Source organism: Manis javanica, chromosome 18, assembly GCF_040802235.1.
Source record: "Manis javanica isolate MJ-LG chromosome 18, MJ_LKY, whole genome shotgun sequence".
NCBI classification, from domain to species: domain Eukaryota; kingdom Metazoa; phylum Chordata; class Mammalia; order Pholidota; family Manidae; genus Manis; species Manis javanica.
In genome coordinates, this window is record NC_133173.1 from 15,475,051 (window position 1) to 15,495,442 (window position 20,392).

Here is a 20,392-nt window from a genome sequence, read left to right on the forward strand (position 1 = left end):
GCTTCTGTTCACCATCTCAGAAGTGTGCAGTTTGCAGGGAAAAACTGAGTGACAGCATCAAGAATGTAAGCTTTTCAGTCAGAAGGAGCCGAGTCCAAATTCTGGTCCTTCCACATCCAGGTCCTTATCTGTAACAGAAGCATGGAATCTGTTTGCAGAATACTCAGCACCATGCTAAGTGTGTGTGACAGGTAGCCCTCCATCAATGTCTGTGTCTTTCTCTTTCCCTGTTGGCAAGTTAGGCAGTTAGGCAGCCTCACCTGAACTCTATTTCTGTTAGTGAAAATGATAATGCTACTGTGATCATGAAAATTAGCAGCTCTTAAAAACTAGGGAGGCCTTATGTTATGTGGCTCTCAGCCATTGAAGGTGCAGAATTTAAACATGGACAATCCTCGTTTCAAATATGTGTATAACTGAAAAGTGGTGATCCCACATCTGCTCATCAAAATTAAACTGTTTTAGTTAGAACTGTTTAAAGTTTTAATCAAGACTGTTTCCATTAAAGTTGAAATCTTTCCTTTCCTTGTCTTCAGAATGCATTTCTTTTAGGGGTGCAAATCTGTATGTCTCATGGAAGACAGCTCCCAGTATAGCATGAAGTTCTAATATCAATGAGTATCTTTTAAATGTTCAGCAGCCAGCTGTCCACAGGGAATGCCTTGAACACAGGCCATACAGAAATTGTGAAGGGAGGCAGGTTTCGGTGGGCAAAGGGCCACAGTAGCAGAGCCCAGGCATTCCTGGGATGTTTGTGGTAACTGAGGAATTGTGGAGCTCCTCACTTTAATAATCAGAATATCACTCATAAAAAACAAAGATCTATGCTGTTGTCTGGCCAGGGTTTATGCTAAACTGAAGAAGTTTATGCTATGCTAGTGGGTATTTCCATACAGGAAAAGTAGCTGAGAATGTGACAGTCACAGAGAGCAGCATGATTCACTTCATCCACACACTGAAACCCCGGCCGCAGAGGCGCACAACTCCCAGCAACGTGAACTCTTGCTCAGACTTACGATCTTCTCAGCATTTTTGTCTTAGGGCAAAAGGGAGAGGCTACAGGCATTCACTTCTGTTAAGCATTATCTTTCATGCGGATGTGTTTGTGGCATTTGCTTTTAACCTTTAAGAGGCCATGTCGTAATCACGCTAATCACCCAGTGGGTTCCCTTCAAATCCACACATTAAACACATCCACTTACAACTTTGTGAGCCACAGAGGACCCCTGAACTTCACTTTTGGCTTCTCTTTTAGTGCGCCTCCTTTTGGATTTGGAAGGCAGATGGCAGTCCCAGCACTGAGGCCAATCACCTGGAGTGAATTTTTGTTGTTTGACTTTGAGAGTGTGTATCTCTGCCTTAAGACAGGCAGAGGAAAAGAAGGAACAAATGACCTCATATATTTTTCCTTGCCAAGATTTTAAAACTTTAGTTGTTTTGAATGAGATCACACGGTTCAAAACCATGGTATCAATCTACAATTCTTAGATTCTTATATCCTTCCAGAATTTCTTTATATGTATACAAACAAAGCAAATACAGATGCTTATTTTTCCCTCTTTTAGACAAAAGGTAACTGATCACACATACTGTTCTGTACCTTGCCTGTTTCTTTCACACATTTGTGCATAAAGGCTCTCGTCATCACCGTTATCCCCACCATCACCTCCACCACCACCACCACCACCACCACCACCATCCTTCTTGACAATTGCATAGTATTCTACTGTATAGATGTCCCTTGATTTATTTACGTAATCTCCTCCTAATGGGTATTTGGGCTGTCCCCAATATTTTTCTATAATAAATAATATCTTTTCATTTATGTATGTAAGTGCATCTATACAATAAATTCCCAAAGTAGTGGGTCACAGGTCATAGGCTTCTAAAAATCTGCCAGCATTGCCAAGTCATCTCCATGGGAGTTTTAACTATTCACCCCACTCTCCCACAGTGATGTGCTTGCCCATTTCCCCATAGGCCTGACAGCAGCATTTGTTATCAAATTTTTTGGCTTTTCCTAATCTGATATGTGAAAAAGCAGTTTTTCAGTAAAGTTTTAATATGTAGTTCTCCTAAGATAAGTGAGTCTCAGCTATAAAACTTGCTTATTTTGGTTATACTTGCTTATTTTGAACTCTTTCTTCATACCTCTTGCTTATGAATCTTTAGGAGGTTTTTTATCTTTCTTATCAAGTTCTTCATGTTGGTATCATATCTAGTGGATGTCACATAATTAGATGCTCTGTTGAGATTCACTTAAAAACCCAGAAAAAAATGAAAACTTTAAATGTTCAAAGGGCTATAATGTTTTTCTTTTCTTCTTACTGAATTATTAAATTAATATAAACTGAATATAAAATATCCAGGGGAAATAATGATAAATATACAGGGCCCATCTGAAGAAAACTTTAAACCTTGGACAGAAAGAATATTTGAGTAAATAAAATGACATAACTTCCCCTTGTATAGGAAGGAACATTGCAAATATTTTAGTTCTCTGCAAGTTGACTCTATAATTCAGTACAATAGCAATTAAAATACAAACAGGATTTCTTTTTGGAAAGAGAACAAAGTATAATAAAATTTACCTAGAAAAATAAACATGAGAATAACCAGGAAAATTCAAATGGGGAACAGATGGGTTGAAAGAAGGGGAGATTAGTTCTATCATATGTTAGAATTTATTACAACACTATACAAATGAGAGACTATAGAGGAAAAGACAGAGAAAGTGATGGAACAGAGTAGCAACTCGAAAACAGACTAAAATGCACATAGATTTTGCTTTGCAATGTAGGATTTCAAGTTAGTCTAGAAAAGAAAGTTTACTTGGTAATTGAATAATAGAAATAACATTGCACTTTCTCACTTTCACACCAAAATCAGTTTGAGGTGAATCAAATACTTAAAGCATAAAAATGAACACCATTAAAAGTCTAGGAAAATGATAACTTAAAATAGTTTTGGAGCAAGGAAGGCCTTTTATTCCTCAGCACAGCCCAAAACCCTAGTTAACAAAGATTAAGAAGCATGGTTGCATAACAATTAGGACTATTCTGCAGAAAAGCATCTTTCAGATGACAAGCAACAAACAGGTAAAAAAGTATTTTCACACAAAGAGCACTTGCAAATCAGTGAGGAAAAGAACATTCCAATTTTCAAGTGAACCAAAAAAAATAGATTCAGAAAGTTTAGTTCATTGGAAAAGAGAAATGCTGAGTAAACATATGAAGATATGCTATATGTTATTCATATGAAAAGAAATGCAAACCAAAACCACTCATGAGATATGTTATTTTTCTTTTCAGTTCAGAAAAAATCAGAAAGTGTGATAGAATTAAATATAGCAAAGATATAATTTTTTGCTCTGTTTTTCATATTTTATTTTTAACTAATACTGACTTGACAAGTAAGTAAGGATATAATCGGTGCAACTTTTGGAAAAGCAAATTGGCAGTCTTTATGAAAATGAGGGCTCAATGTATCCTCTGCTCCTTCTACTGCTAGGAGTTTAACCTGGAGATGCAGTTCACAAGTGAGCAGAAATGCACACACAGGCACCCTCAGCACAGCCTAGAGGGGTCACACAGACCTGGAAATGTCCTGCATGTCCTTCAGTGAGGACCAAGAGCGGCCATGAAAAGCAAGTGCTAGATCTCCATGTGCTGATACTTACGTGGGAAAAGAAATATTTAAGTGGGAAAAGCAAGTTGTAGGACATAATTGTAGTATAATACATTTGTTAAAAAAATGAAATAGAGGAGAAATGACTATTTATGTGAGATCCAGGGAACTCTGAGCCACTTCATGGTCTCTGTCAGCACAGTGATGGAGTCCAAGGAAACTCCAGCCTGGACTCGTAAAACAAAATAAAAAAGCAGCTGAAATCCTTACCAAAGTTTCTTGGCAAGGCCTCCCTGGGGATTTCCATTTCAGCACACAGCCAAACCTCTGAACTCTTCCCAAATGTTCCCCAGAAGTTCACAAAATATAGTCTCTTGACCTCAATCTCTAGTGTCATTCTCTCAAGAGACCTCCAGTGTGTCCCCCAAAGCCAGCCTGGCTTGGTGTGTGTATGTATCTCTGCCCCCATTTCTGCCTTTTTCAGAACAGACACCTCAGTGCCCTTGCCCTACCCTGCCCGCCACAGGCAGATGCTCAGGGACTGTGCCTGGGAGGGTGGGGAAGCAGAGGTGGGATGCCTCCTTGTGGATTCTGTTCCACCATCTGTACTTACAGATGCATGGAGGTTGTGGAAGGGCATCTGGAGAATCCTTGGCAGAGAGACCCATGGGCACAGTGGCTGAGAGAAAGGGAGCAGGCCTTTCCCTCTTCCATGAACCAGTGTCACTTTATGGTCAGAGCCAAGCCAATCGCAGGTGCTACAATTCCTCCAGAGCCACCACTTGGGGATGTAGTTCTGGCTCCTCATTTGCCCTCAGCTGAGCCTCTGTCTTCACAGTCCTAGGATGGGCTGTGCAGACCCAGCACGCACGGCCCTGGGTGCAGGGGGTAATGGGAGATACTTGAGAATCACAGAATAATAGGACATGACTCCCAAGTATACAGAACTCTTTCTCTTTCCTTCTTACCACTACGGAGGGCTGGCTCTGTTATGTGAACATACCATAGTTTATTTAGGCAGTTCTCTATAAATGGGTTTCTGGATTGCGTCCCATGCAATAATGCTGCAAGAAATAGTCTTATATAGACATTATGGTGCTATTGATCTTTGGTAAAATTTTCTGAAAGCAGGGTATCAGTGAAGAGGGAAAATGCAGATGTAATTTTGCTAGGTGTTGGTGAATTCGCCTCCATAGGGGACACACCACTTTTCATTCTCTTCCAGCAATGTCAGAGCACACCTGTTCCATCGTATTAGCCCTTCACCTGTGACAAACTGCAAAGTATTTTTTTTCTGATTTGCCATTTGTCTTTTTACTTTTAGTGTTTTGGGACACACAGAGTTTTCTGAGACTTTTTCCTTGTGTTTTTAAATGTTATGTTTGGCCATAAAACAAGCCTCAGTAAATTTTAAAGGGTTGAAACCATACAAAATATGCTCTCTGACCACAGTGAAAATGAAATAAAGAATCAATCACAGAAGGAAATTTGGGAAATTCACAAATATGTGGAAATGAAACAACATGCTCCTAAATAATAAGTGGGTTAAAGTAGAAATCACACAGGAAATTGGAGTATACTTTGAGGTGAATGAAAACAAAAATGCAGCATACTAAAACTTAGAGGATGCAGCTAAAGCAGGGCTCAGAAGGAAATTTATAGAAATAACCACCTATATTTTAAAAAAGATCTCCAATCTATAACTTAAGCTTCTACCAGAAGAAACTAGAAAAAGCAGAACAGACTACACCCAAAGCAAGCAGAAGGAAGAACAAAGATTAAAGCAGAAATAAATGAAACAGAGGCTAGAAAAACAATTGAGACAGTCAGTGAAACCAAAAATTGGCTCTTTGAAAAAAAATCAACAATATTGACAAACTCTAACTTTGAATGACCAAGAAAGGAGACAAGGCTCAAATTACAAAGATCAGAAATGAAAGGGACACATACTACCAACTGTATAGAAACAAAAACAATTATAAGAGATGGTACTATGAACAGTCATACAACAAATTCAGTAACCTAAATGAAGTGGATGAATTCCTAGAAAAATACAAAGACTCAAGAAGGAATAGAAAATCTGAGCATATTTATAACAAAGAAAGAGATTGAATTATTAATCCAAAAACTCCCTGCAAAGAGAATCCAAAGCCAGATGACTTCACTGGTGAATTTTACTAAACATTTAAAGAAGAATTAATATCAACCCCACAAAAACTCTTCCAAAATACAGGAAAGAAGGGAACAATTACCAACTCAATCTATAAGTCCAGTGTGATACTAAAACCAAAACTAGACAAAGATATCACAAGAAAAGAAAACTACAGATTAATTTCTCTTATGAATATAACTTCAAAAATCCTCAAAAAAAAAAAAGCAAACCAAATCCAATAATATATAAAAAGGATCATATACATAACCAAGTGGAATTTACGCCAAGATTGCAAGCTTGGTTTAACATCAATCAACATAATATGTCATATTAATATAATAAACAAGAAAAATGTGACCATCTCAACAGACACCCACAAAAAAACATTGACAATATTCAACACCCTTTGATGATAAAACACTTACTAAAGAAGTAATAGAAGGGAAATTCCTCAACCTGATAAAGTACATCTATTAAAAATCCACCATTGACATCATATTTAATTATGAAAAACTAATGCTTTCTCCCTTACACCAAGAACAAAACAAGGGTGTCCACTCTGCCTACTTTTATCAATGTACTGGAGGCTTTGGCCAAGGTAATAAGATGAGAAAAAGAAATAAAAGGTATCCAGATTGTAAAGGAATAAATGAAACTTTATCTATTTGCAAATGACATTGTAGAATATCCTGAGGAATCCGCAAACACACGCACACACGCACACAATTATAACTAATAAGTTAGTTTGGAAGGTTTCAGGATACGAGATCAAAATGTAAAAATCAGTTGTAGTTATATATATTCTCAGTGAACAAACTGCAAATGAAATTAAGAAAACAATTGCATTTATAGTAGCATCAAAAAGAATAAACAATTGGAATAAACAAAAGAGGTGAAACCTATAAACATTGTTGGGAGAAGTTAAAGAAGACCTGAATAAATGGAAAAAAATCCTGTGTTCATGAGCTGAAAGATTTAGTTATGTTGATGTTGCCATACTCCCAAAATTGATTTACGAATACAAGCACAGGGTCCCCTCTGATATTTTCACAGAAATTGCCAAGCTGATCCTAAAATTCCCAGGGAAATTCAAGAGACCCAAAATGCCCAAAACAATCTTGAAAAAGGTGGGATGATTTGCATTGCCTGATTTCCAACTGTATTACAAAACGAATCAAGTAATCAAAGTAATCAAGACAATGTGGTATTGGCATAAGGACACACATACAGATCAATGGGATGAATTAAGAGTACAGAAATAAATCCATACATTTACAGTTAGGTAATTTTTTACAAGGGTGCTAATACAATTCAATGGGAAGATAATCATCTTTTCAATGGGTGGTGCTGATACAACTGGATTGCCACATGCAAAAGAATAAATTTGGATTCCTATACACAAAATATACAAAAAAATAACTCAAAATGGATCATAGACCTAAATGTAGGGACTAAAATTCTAAAACTCTTAGAAGAAAACATAAGGTTAAAATTTCATGACCTTGGATTAGGAAATAGTTTCTTAGATATGACACCAGAAACACAAGTGGAAAAGACAAAAATAGATAAATTGGATTTCACCAAAATCAAACATTTTTGAGCTTGAAGTACATCATTAAGGAAGTGAAAAGATAACTCACAGAATGAGAGAAAATATTTGCAAGTCGTGTATCTTATAAAGGGCTTATATCCAAATTATATAAAGAACTCCTAAAAGTCAACAATTAAAAGACAAATAAATGACCAAAGGATCTGCATAGAAATTAATCAAAGATAGAGAACAGCCCATAAGCTCATGAAAACTGCTCAACATCATTACTCATTAGGAAAATGCAAATCAAAGCCATAATGACAACACTACTTTATACTCACTAGAATAGGAAATTAAAAAAAGATGGACAAATGACAAATGATGGGTGAGGGATGTGAAGAATTAGAATGCTCAGACATTGCAGGTGAGAATGTAAAATGGTTTAGCCATTTTGGAAAATTACTTGGCACTTCCTCAATTTTAAACCTAGTGTTACCCTCTGGTCCTGCAATTCCACTCCTACAGGAGAATTGAAAATATTTGCAGAAAAACTTGTATACAGTTGCTCATGGCAGCATTATTCATAGTAGCCCAAAAGTAGAAAAATCTAAGCCCATCAACTGACAATCAAAGGTAGTACTCCATTCAGTGGACTACTATTTGGCAATAGCGAAGAATGAAGTACTGATGACATGTATGGTTCCATGTATATGAAATGTCCGGAGTAGGCAAGGCTATAGAGCAGAAAGGAAATCAGCGGGTGTCAGGAGCTGCGAGAGGGGGACTGCAAACAGACACAGGGTCTCTTTCTGGGCTGGTGAGAGTGTTCAAAGTTAGAGGACTGATGATTGTGATACAATTCTTTGAATTTATTCAAAACTGTTGAATTGTGCGACTTAAAATGGTGAATTTTATAATGTGTGAATTATATCTCAATAAAGCTGTTACTCTTTAAATGTGGTCAGATTTAGCAATCTCTTATTGCTGTGGGTTCTGAGTCACAGTAAAGAGGGTTTCACTCTCCTAGGTTAAAAAGGAATTCCCCATTTCCTTCTACTGCTTATGTAGTTTCTTTTTTTTATTTCATTTTTACTTCTTTAAATTTTTTACTTTTAGTTGAAGTATAGTTGACCTACAATTTGTATTAGTTGCAAGTGTACAACCTAGTGATTTGACAATGATATACATTACAAAATGCTCACCCTAAGTGTAGTTACCATCTGTCTCCACACAAAGTTACTGCAATATTACTGACTATATTCCCTATGCTGTACTTTTCATCCCCATGGCTTACTTATTTTATAATTGGAAGTTTGTACCTCTTACACCCTTTCACCTGTTTTGCCCATCCTCTCACTGCCTCCCCTTCTGACAACCACCAGTTTGTTCTCTGCATTTATGAGTCTCATTCTGTCTTGTTTGTTCATTTGTTTTGTGTAGTTTGCTTTGTTACATTCATGTCTCTGATCCACTAGGAATATCCTGGTTTCTCAGAGAGGAGTGGATCTCTTTCTGTGTGGTAGCCCAGTTGTGTGCACACCATTTATTAGCATGCTCTTCTTTTGGGGGTGCTCTTGCTGACCCTCTAAAGAGGAGACACTTAGCATTTAGCTCTAGCAGCTTTCCCTGGAGAATGTATCTTATTTTATCACAGTAATCATTGCAATCAAGGATTTTACAGTGATTAACCAGACAATTAACTCTGAACACTGATTCCAGGATTTAAAACCAAATTGACTATAAGCTTACCTCTTGGAATATTATCGGGCACTTCTTATGCTTTTAAGCAAGATCCTTGCCTTGCTCTGAATGTTTGTGTTCCACCAAAATTTGCATGTTGACACCTAACTCCCAAGATGATGGAATTAGGAGGTGGGGACTTTGGGAGGTGATTAGGTCATGAGGATGGGGCCCTCAGGAATAGGATTGGTGCTTTCAGAGAAGAGCTGCCACAGAGGTCCCTGGCCTTTCTACCAGGTGAGGATATAGGGAGCAGACAGTCACCCAGAAGAGGGACCTTCTGGCCAACCATGCTGGCACCCTGAGCTCAGACTTGCATCCTCCAGAACTGCAGGAAACACATTTCTGTTGTTTATAAGCTGTCAAGTCTGTGGTATTTTGTTATAGCAGCCCTAATGGACTAAAACAAGCTTTTAAGCGTTAACCAAAATGAACTTTATGGCCAGTCGTTTGAACTTTGGCTGATCTCATTCAGCATTTTTAGATAAGGACACTCTCAGCAAATAATCAAGACCCTTCAATTCAGCCAGCAGCACTTACACTGAATGTTTATTGAGCTTCAGCTGTGTGCTGGGCAGTGTGCAGGGGACTCGCTGTGTCCACTGGCGTGACCTGTCTTGTATGGAATTGATGCCCAGGCATTTTGGGTGCATCTGTACTTCAGCTTCTGCAGCCCAGTGAGGGTACCACCAGAGGCATGCCCTTTGTCTTCAAATATTTGGCCTCCCCTCCCATCTGACCCAGAGCTCAGTGGGTAAGATTGAAGATTTAGAAAACTGCCAACTTGTTGATTTGAATCAAAATGATGTATCTTAGATGCCTAAGGAGTAAGATAAGAACCCCAAATGTCACAATTTTTAGACATGAGCCAAATTTCTAACTAAATTTCAAATAAAAATAATAAGAGCCCACATCTTTTGGGAGCCCATTAAGAGTCAGCACTTGCCATGCTTTCGTCCCTTGAAACTCACTACTACCCCCCTGAGGTAGGTGGTGCCATGATGTCCAGGAGCCCAAGGGGGGCGATGTGAACATGCATGCAGTCTGGGGGCAAGAGCAAAGGGACAAGGCTGTCATTCTCCTCCTCTCTGTTCTGTGGCTGTCTGTGCTCTGAGGCCTCCCTCACTGGCAGTGTGTGTGACTCAGTCCTGGGGTACTTTGGTGAGTTGGAAAGCACCAAAGTATTGTCTTGGAGCAGTCTAAACTTTGACCTGACGTGAACCCTACCACCGTTGTGCTGAAGCAGCCAGATGCTGAAGCAGGTGGGGTGGAGGCAGGGCTCTGTGGCCAAAATGAAACCATTTTTGGGAAGGAAAATCCAGAAGTGCCTGAAGTCATAATTCTCCTTTCCCCTGGAGAACTCTGTGCCCCTGTGGCTATTCCGAGTGATACAGCAGATGGACAAGATTATAGGTGAACCCCTTGCTGACATGTGGAGAGCCTTGGAGGGTCTACATTGAATTCAGTGAATTTTAATGAGCACCTGCTGTGTTCATGGTTCAGTGGCAGAGTCAGCAGGGCCTAGCCTGGGGGCAGCCTAGGGCAGAAAGGATGTGAACAAATATCCTACAAGTGGACATCCGGTCAGGCCAGGTGCAGGCAGAGGAAGGAGAAGGGAGCCCATGGGAAGTCCCACAAGTCCTCCCCCGGGTATAGCAACTGTCCTGGGCCTGGAAGGAGGCGGATAATTTGGTAGGCAGGGAAGTGGTGGGGGTTCCTTCCAGATGGAGAGGCGCAGGTGTGAAGGCTGCGAGTATGAGGTTCATGGAGGAAGGTGTACAGTGTAGCTGCCTCATAGGAGCCTGGAATGGGGAGGAAGGGGCCAGATTCTCTGGAAATAACCGCCATTTGTATGCCCCCTTTTCTTTCTTTCTTTTTTTAACTTAATTGGTCAAGCATCTTGCAATACCTTTGATGTGTGCCAGTTTTGTGTTTGCTTCTTCAAGTTGACAGGATTCAGACGTCTTAAATACCTGCCAAGACCGTGCAGCTGATAAACAGCAGAGCTAGGCCTCGAACCCACGTCTCATCACTTGAGCACAGTTCTGTTGTCTCTCACCATGTGTTCGAGCACAGTTCATGGTTCTTGGTAAAAAATGCTGCTGGAAAAGTCTTGGTGCCTCATCCCACATGTCCCTCTGGATTGGTTATTTTCTTCCTTCCTTTATGTCCCTCTTTGCCAAGAGGAGGTTGGATACAGTTAGCAATTTTACTTTGTTAGCCTGTAAAGTGTATTTTTAAAAAACTGCTTTTCCATTATAGCAGTAATGGGGAAATAACTGAATAATAGAGGAAAGAGGAAAAGACCACCTCAGATTCCACTGTGGAAGAAAAACCAGTGTTATTGTGAGCTCTTCCTTCTGGTCAGTTTACCTGTGTGCAGTGTCCCTTGCTGTGCCCTATGTGATAAGCAGTGAAGGCATTTGATAATTGTCACAACCACCATTCTTTCCTAAACTATACTGCAACCAGCATCTTTATGCACATTACTCTGTTTTTTTCTGCACAGTGCTTTCTAAATGTGTAGAATTAGTCCCTTGGAGTCAGTTCCCCAGATACAGGACTGCTGTGACAAACGGTGGCCTCATCCTCTGTGTTTATAACCACAGTCGCCTCCCCAAAGACAAGTCTGACTGATTTCTTTTTACGTCTTCAGATTGTACCATTTTATAGTATGTGAGTCAGTATTAAATCAAGGAATTGTCTAACTATTGGGATTTTTATTTCCCCTGAAGGATGGTTCCTCTTTCTTCACCAGGTTAGTGTTTTTCTGTCAACCGCCCAAGTCTCCTGAGCATGGTTTCTGTTGTAGATGTTTAAAAGTAAGATCTGGCAAGAATGCAGCATCACACTCTAGTTCTTCCTGCCTGACTCATCACATTGTGTCCCCCGGGTCTAGCTTGCACATCATAGGTATTAAATGTTTGTAGAATGAATGAGCAATAATTAAATGAATTTTTGGAAGAGGAACCAAGTCTAGGAAAGAATCCGTCTTTGTAGCTCTGTATTTCTTTGTCTCTTCTGTGGCTGCAGAAAATGAATGGAGGAATTGGTTTCCATTTCCTCTCTGGTTGTTCCATTTAATGAGAGAGGATCATCTACCTTTAGTTGCATGGGCTTGCCAAGCACATTATGTTCCAAATAGCACCCCATGTGTGGTTAGGAGCACACAGCCGGGGAAGTGGGAGTCAGACTTTGACAGCAGGTGCTGGGATCCAAGTCCTAGGTCTGCTACTGGGACCTGGGGAGGTTGGGGGGCAGCTTCTCCAAGTATCCAGTGCACTCGTCACCTTGCAGAAAGTGGTGATGAGAACTCCTGCCTTGTATGGGAGTTGGGGGGAAGGCAGATATATGCAAGACATTTCATAGAGCATCTGGCAGGACTCAATAAATGGCACCCATCACTGATGTGCTGACTATTACCATAGACCATTTTATTTTATCTTTCAAGTCTAGGACACCTTTGCCAATTATTTTCCTGGGAGATTTTGTTGCTTTCTTTTTTTTTTTTCCAGAGCAAGTGAGTCAAGATTTAGTATCATCCAGGAGCAAAGAGCTGTTTCTGTTTAGGTCATACGATCAAAGAACTAGTTCATTAAGGCAGGTTGAAAGTTGTCAACTTTGTGCTAAATACACTTTCACCTTTTAATTGTCTTTTCTTAATTTCAAAAGCAATACAAGCTTGGTGAGAAAAAAAAATATTGGAAAACACAGAGAACTCCACCTGCTAAAGGCAACTGCTGCTATCAGTTGCACGTTTCTAAACAGACTGAGACAGACTACATTTTTAGAAACAAAACTAATAGATAATACTCATTGGAAACCTTTTTGCCCAAAGGATTTTAATCACACATAATCTACCAACCTGCAATATACTTTTTTGCTTTGCATGTTTTTAGATGATGTCAACCAGGGCTCTGTGTTCTGTATCTTTTCCGTGATGTTTCATTGTCTGTGTTCATTGTCATATTCTCTTAGCTCAGTATTACGTAAGTATTTTTCATACTTCTCCTTAGTCTTCATTGTTACCGGTTTTAATGGCCGCATAGTAGTTCCCCATTTTGAGGTACATTGAGGTCCTGTTTCCACCAGCTCGGGCTGCTTTAACAATTTGCTCACATGCTGGTTGGCCCCAACAACAAATATTTATTTCCCACAGTTCTGGAGGCTGGGAAACCCAAGACTGAGGTGCCAGCAGACATTGTCCTTGGTGAGGGCCTACTTCCTGGCGTCTCATTGTGTCCTCACAGGGCAGACAGCAGAGACCTAAGAGCCCCTGTCCCTTCTGGAAGGGCGTTAAACCCATCAGAGGGGTTCTACCCTCGTGTCCTAACCACCTCCCAAAGGCCCATCTCCTAATACCATCACACTGGGGACCAGGGTTAAAACATAGGAATTTTGGAGGTACACAGACATGGAGTCCATAACAGGTATTGAATTGGAAAGCAGAGTAGTGAAAATTCTATGGGCTCTGGGGTCAGAAAGACCTGTTAACACCTTTGCCCCTGCTACCGGCCGGCTCTGTCACTGCGACCTCCCTCCGCTGTGAAATGGCGGCCACAGCACCTACTCAGAGTCTTGCTGTGAGCATTAAGTTAAGTGACATAAATCAAGTCAGTCCTGGGCACCCAGGCCCTCCCTTTACTATAAGCCTCTCCCTAGTTCCCTGGTGAGGGCCACTGATCCAGTGGGTGGGCTCTTCCCCCTGCTGTGGCACTGACCTCTGTAGGGCACAGTGTCGTAGCTCAGGAGTGTATCTTGTTTGTGCCACATTATTTTTGCAGGTAAATTCCTAGGGGAAAAAAACATGAGTGAACCGGCAGACCCTCTTCATGGGTCTTGTTACGTACATTATTGTCCTATTGCTTTTTGAAACCAGCATGCCACTTGCAAGGCCTCCCACGATGACAAGTGCACCAAGTTCACCACACTCTGGCCCGCAATGAATGTTAAAATTTGTTAAATTTTTCACTATGTCTGGTGGACATAACATGGCATCTTATGACTGATTGTATTTTTATTTCTAAAGAAAGGAGAACTTCTAAGTGTATTTCCTCCTGCCCAACCTGTTTGTATACATAACCCCTCATCCCCCTTTGAATAACAAACCCATTTCCAGCAGTTTGGTGAGACTACCCACAGGAAGTTGTACACCTATGCTGCGAGGCTTGGCTGCCGTGAGACGCGCATGGCCTCTGTGGTTGGAGCGCAGCTCCGTGGCAGCCACGAGCCAGGTCCCCAGGGAATGCCACTGCTGCCTTTGCTGTCTTTGCTGATGCTGGTCAGTCCAAGTGGCCCAGAGTGTGAGCGCCCACCATCTGGAGCCGGTGAGGAATTACCACTGAAGGTCAGCCTGGGGGTCATATTACCCTCCACAACCCCCCAACCTCTCCATCTCCCCCGGAGAAGTAAAGGGTTGGATTTCACTGTAATGCGACCCTGAGCTGAAAAAATGCTACAGAAGCTAAAATCCTAGAGCGATTGCTGGCAAAGAAAGAAGCATCCTTCCAGCCCAAGGCTGGTGAAGCCAGGACTACAGTGGGCGAGCCGCCGCAGTGCCAGGAGGGTGTCGCCTCCGGCAGGGAACAACCCTTCCCCATGCTTTGGACACACAGGGGCTCAGCCGAAGATGGCTTGGGAAGGTTGTTAAACAATTATGACCAGGTCAGTAGCACCCTGAAGTTTATTTCTGTCTCTTTTGCAATGAACTAGAGGTTGCTAGATCTATTTTTACTTTTACTACTCTGCTGATGGAGGTAAACATAATAAAAAAATTTTTCAAGGATGTGTAAGTAGAATATTAGTGTCTTTTCTAGGATGTACAGAGGATGCCACCAATTTTGAATTGACAGGCCGCCGCCTCCTTCTTCAGTACATGTTTTCTTTAGTGGGGATGAGACAATTAAATATATATATGTGTGTGTGTGTGTGTGTGTGTGTGTGTGTGTGTGTGTGTGTATAAGAGGCCAATACTGAGAACTTACAGAATTAAAGTCATGTTCATATTATCTCTCCATTGTCTTAGATTTGTAGGAAAAAAAACAGTAAGGAGAGAATTTTATTCCAAATTTTACTTATTTGTTATTGGGTTGGAAGGGATAATGTACCAAATACTCTTCTGGAAGGAAAGGTAAGAATGTCTCCTTAGGATGTGAGGACAGAACAGATTCAAAATCAACAACAAACAAAGGAGACCTGTCCCTGAGGTGGGGAAGCCACAATAGGCAGTTGGCGTCAGTGATACGGCCTTTATATGTCACACACCGCTCTGTAGTATTCATGGGATTCTGGCTTTTTTTACTTCCCCAAATTAAGAAGAATAATTTCCATTAGTTTTCCTATAGTCAGAATAATTTGCTTTTTGGAAACCTGAATTACAGAAATATACCTAGACGTTGAGTTACTGACATTTAAAACTATTTCTCCTGGAAATGACTGAATATACGAAAGATGCAGGGTCACACCAAGTATTCCTTTATAACTAAGATATGAAATTGAAAGGGATCATCAAGGATTACATGATGTTCTGGTCCCACAGGTTTTTAAATATTTTTTTTAACCAAATACTTCTTCACATAATGAACCTCTATTTGCCATCTCTGTCCAGCATATTTAAATATGCAGATATTAACATGTATCACCAGGCAGGAATATGTTCACTTACCTGCTCACCGCTTATTGTGGATGTGCCTTGTATTCTTGAATGACTCCACATGTACGGAATCCTTAACCCTAACCACCCTCTGCATTTACAGCCTCCCTCACGGCCTCCTACTCTCCTAATGGTCTCCCCTAAAATCAAACACCACCAACCCAACCTTAAAAATAGAACAGCTGCGCTATTGGTCTCCCCTTCTCCTTTACTTATGTACTTTATTAAGTGTGTTGACTGCATTAAATGCAATTGAGATGCCTCAGTGTAGTTTACTTATATACGTGTAATAGGGGATTTTCATTGCTATGTAGGAAAATAGTGACACAAATTGTAAATAGGGTACAAAAAGGAGTTTTTTTCTAATTTGAAATTGAATCATTGTAATGCTCTCTTATCTTCCTACTAGTCCCAGGTACTTATTTGGTATATTAATATTTTATTAGAATAGGATAAGTTTGGGGGGGTATGTTCTTAATATTAGAATTTTAAATTTGTATGAGCAAAATATTTAGAACTGTGATATTTTACTGTATGATAGAATATAATATGGAAAGTACATGATTTATAGGCACAAATAATTGAATAATCTCAAATATAGTATCAATACATTCCCCTGCTTTAAGTGTAAATGAAAGGTTACCAATTCTCAAATATGAACCTGTAGTATTTTGGGGGATATAATTGTTATAAAAATAAATATTTACCTTTAAGAAAGGGTATGTGATGGTGGGAAAGTGGGGATTCTGCCTTTTATGTGATGTATTTCTGTATTTAATCTTTTTTAACGAGAACATGTTTTTATTTCTTGTGTAATCTCTTTAGAATTTTAAATAAAATAGTCATTTAATTCTACTGTGGTGAACTTGGGAAATAAAGAAGAAGAATCTTTTCTAATCCTGTTGCTAATAATTCCCAGTCCATCCTTAATACTCATCATTAGCATCTGGTCTTTTCTTCGTCCAACTTAAATGTATGTTAACCATTGTCTTTACAACTTCAGGAAATCAAATGAAGTTGTCAGATTAAATTAAATGCATATGCATTAACTGATGTTGTCACATTATGTCCTTCCAACAACTTGCTTGGACCAGACGCCCCCAGCTGTCAGGGTCAGTGAGAGTGGGCAGGCTCTGTTCACACAACTTAAGAAAACCAGATTCAAAGCTGAAAACACCACAGTCAGAAAATATAAATAGAACTGAGCAAAGTCTTGGTTCTTATTATGTCATTTGCTCCACATACATTGCATTATTTAAAAATCAATTTAAAGTAAAATCACCCTTATAATTTCACATGTGCCATCTGTCCTCAGCTCTACCTTCCCAGTGTTGCTTAACTTGAGCCTAAGGTTAACGTTTCAAATTATGTTCCTAATGTGAACAGAAGAGGTTATTTTGTACCTGTTCCTGCACACATACCCGGCACACACACACACACACACACACATACACTGGCTTGCCTTTTACAGAAATAAGGGGGATGTCTATTTAATTCTGAAAGATGAGCCATGACTAAGTGCCCCTTCTGGTGGATGACGCTGCGGTTGATTCAGCCTCCTTTCGCCTCCTGCCAATGGCCTTTCTCCCTCCAGCACCTTCTTAGGCCTCAGGGTCTCTGGCTGTAAATAATTAATGGAAACTCTTAGTGTGTCACCTTATTCACACGTACACCCACTTACACACTTATCCCTTTGTGATTCCTCCTTCCAAAAACACACAGCCAGAAAAACAATCATCTCCACTCAGAGTTTTTTGCTCTAGTGATTCAGGGGTGCTGCAGCTTACGTGGGACGCTCATCCATCTACATGGATTTTCAGAATGGTTGCCTGTGAAATGGTGAAAATCATGGCTCAGAGTGAGCTGTAAAGCCAGTGAACAGTATCAGCAAAGGCCTTGGTTCTGTAAGCAGCTTATCTTTGCCCTTCTACTGAGCAGGATTTTTCTCCTCTGGGGGTGGAGCACATTAGGATGCCATGTGGTGGGCCCTGCATTTAGCATATGACACTTTGATCCACTTTGTCTGTCAATCACTTGTTATGAAAAATTTTAAATATACACTAAAGTTGAAAGAATTGATCCATGTACATCTGTATACCCACCACCTAGATTCTACCATCAACATTTTATAAAATTGCCCTTTCACATTTCTGTGCATCTGTGCCTCCCTTTATCCATCCATCGACCCATTATTTTCAAGGCATGTCAAACTAAGTTGCAAACATCTGTACACTTCACCCTCACATACTTCAACATTCATGTTGTTAACTACAGTTCAATATTGTTTATAGTTTTTAGGTAAAATTTATGTTAAGTAAAATGCGTATATTGTAAATGGACCATTTGACAAGTCTTGACAAAAATATCATCCAGACAATTTCCTCTGGCCCTTTCTCTGGTAAATTCCATGTCTGTCCCTACTGCCAGGAACCACTGTTCTGGGTTTTTTCCATAGATTAAAACAGCATATAAATAGAATCATTTTGTGTAATCATTCCTGCTCTCAACATTTTGTTTTGAGATCCTGATCAGTCATTTCTTGGGTTATTGGTTCATAATTCATTTCTTGTGATTGCTGAGTAGTTGCTAAGCCACGGTAATACTTGTTAATCGACTCTCTTGTTGATGGACACCTGTGCTGCTTACAGTTTGGAAATACTATGAATAAAGCTGCTATGAACATTCTTGGAGTCATTTTCTAGACTTATTTCTCTTAGGTAAGTATCCAAGAATAGAATTGCTGGGTCATAGGATAGATGTATGTTTAGTTTTATAAGAAACCACAGACTTGTTTGCAAAGTGATTTTACCATTTTATACCCTATGACCCATAAGGTATGAGTGTTCTGGTTGGTCCATATCCTCACCAAGTGTAGTCAGTCTTTAAAAATTTTAGCAATTCCGGTGAGAGGGTAGTGGTGTCTCCTTGTGGTTTTAATTTGCATTTCCCTGATGACTAGTGATATTAAGCTCTTTGAATATCTTTCCCTATTCAAAGCTTTGCCTACTTTTAATTGGATTGTTTGTCCTTTATTACTGAGTTATAGGAATTCTTTTTATATTCTGGATACATTCCATTCTGAATATATATTTTGCAAATGTCTTCTTCCTGTATGTAACTTGCCTGGTCATTTTTAAAAGGGACAGATCAATCTTTTTTGATGCAGAAGTTCTAAATTTTGGTGAGGTCTAATTTCAAGAATTTTTTTCATTAATGATTATTGTTTTCTGTGCCCCATTCAAGAAACCTTTCCTTCCTCTCAAGTCATGAAGATATTCTTCTGTTTTTTTTTTTCCTAGGAGGTCTTTAGTTATAACCCTTATGGTTAGGCCTATGATCCAGCCTATATTAATTTTTGTGTGTGATAAGAAGTAGGGGTCAGGGTTTCTTCTTATTCAGTGTGGATGTCCAGTTCCATCATCATTTGTTGAAAAGACTCTGCTTTTCTCACTGTATTGCTTTGGCAACCTTGTTAAAATCAATGGGATGTACAAGAGTGTGTCAATTTCTGAACTCGGTATCCTCTCCCACAGATCTGTTTGTGTTTACCAGTACCACTCTGTCTTGATTACTGTAGCTTTATAATGAGTCCTGAAATCAGGTAGTGTACATCCTTCAATTCTCTTATTTTTCAAGATTACATTAGATATTGTAAGTCCCTTGAATTGCCATACAGATATTTGAGAATCAGAATTTAATTCTACCATACACTGACAAAAAAAAAACCTATTGGAATTATGGTTGGGGTTACACTGAATCTGTAGATGGAATTGAGAAGAATTGACCATCATCTTAACAATATTGATTCTTCTAATCCATAAACTTAGGATGTCTTTCCATTTATATAGGTTTTGTTTAATTTGTCTCAGTGTTGCCTTATAGTTTTCATGGCATAGATCTTTTCCATCATTTGTTAAATTTATTTCTAAGCATGTAATTTTTAAGTCATTAAAAGAAATTAATTTAGAAATGTTTCCAAATTTAGCCACTCCAATGTTACTCACTTTTGTGATTTGAATGTTTGGAAGCCAAGCCTGCTCGACATTTCTGTATTCACATGAAATAAGCCTGTTTTATTTATCCCTTCAAAGAGGCATCAGAGACACGGGATGGGTTTTGCCCCAGCCTGAGAGCTGAGAGAACAAACTTCAGTTCTGGTTTGCCTTTTACTGGCTGTGTGAACTTGGCCAAGAATGGTAGATTCTCTCCTCACGTCTATCACTCAACACAATCAGAATTTAACTCCTCATTCCCTGTAGTCTTCTTCTGTAACATCTATAGAGATAAAGCTTTTAGCTCCGGTTCACTTGCACATTTGGTCGTCTGATAGAAACCTTGAATTTTCTGCAGCAAAATGTACACATGTGTACCCACCCACACACAGTTTTGTGTGCACTTATAGAATGTCCAGGGGACCTCTGAGGGCTGTTCCTCAGCCTTTTGGGTCCACAAAACCCCTTTTGTAGAGTGGAAGCTCCATGACTTAGAGGCTGACTTGCTTTACTTCTGCATCTTCAGCACCCAGCACAGTGCTTGACCTCCCAGGCTGCTCAGTGAATGAATGCCCTGGCATTGCAGCATCATGGCCTTATGCAAGGCTGGCCTCTCTTCCCAAGTGGTGCCAGGTACTTAGTTGTTCTGGAGAAGCCCTGCACCATTCTCCACCCAGTAGAGCCAGTGTCTGGTACTA

The 20,392-nt window shown here is 39.8% G+C and overlaps 1 protein-coding gene across 6 annotated transcripts in view; it reads left to right on the plus strand.

Annotated features, from left to right (window-relative positions):
* Positions 1 to 20,392, plus strand: part of LRRK1 (leucine rich repeat kinase 1) — a 114,825-nt gene that overhangs the window by 19,175 nt on the left and 75,258 nt on the right. The window lies entirely within an intron of this gene.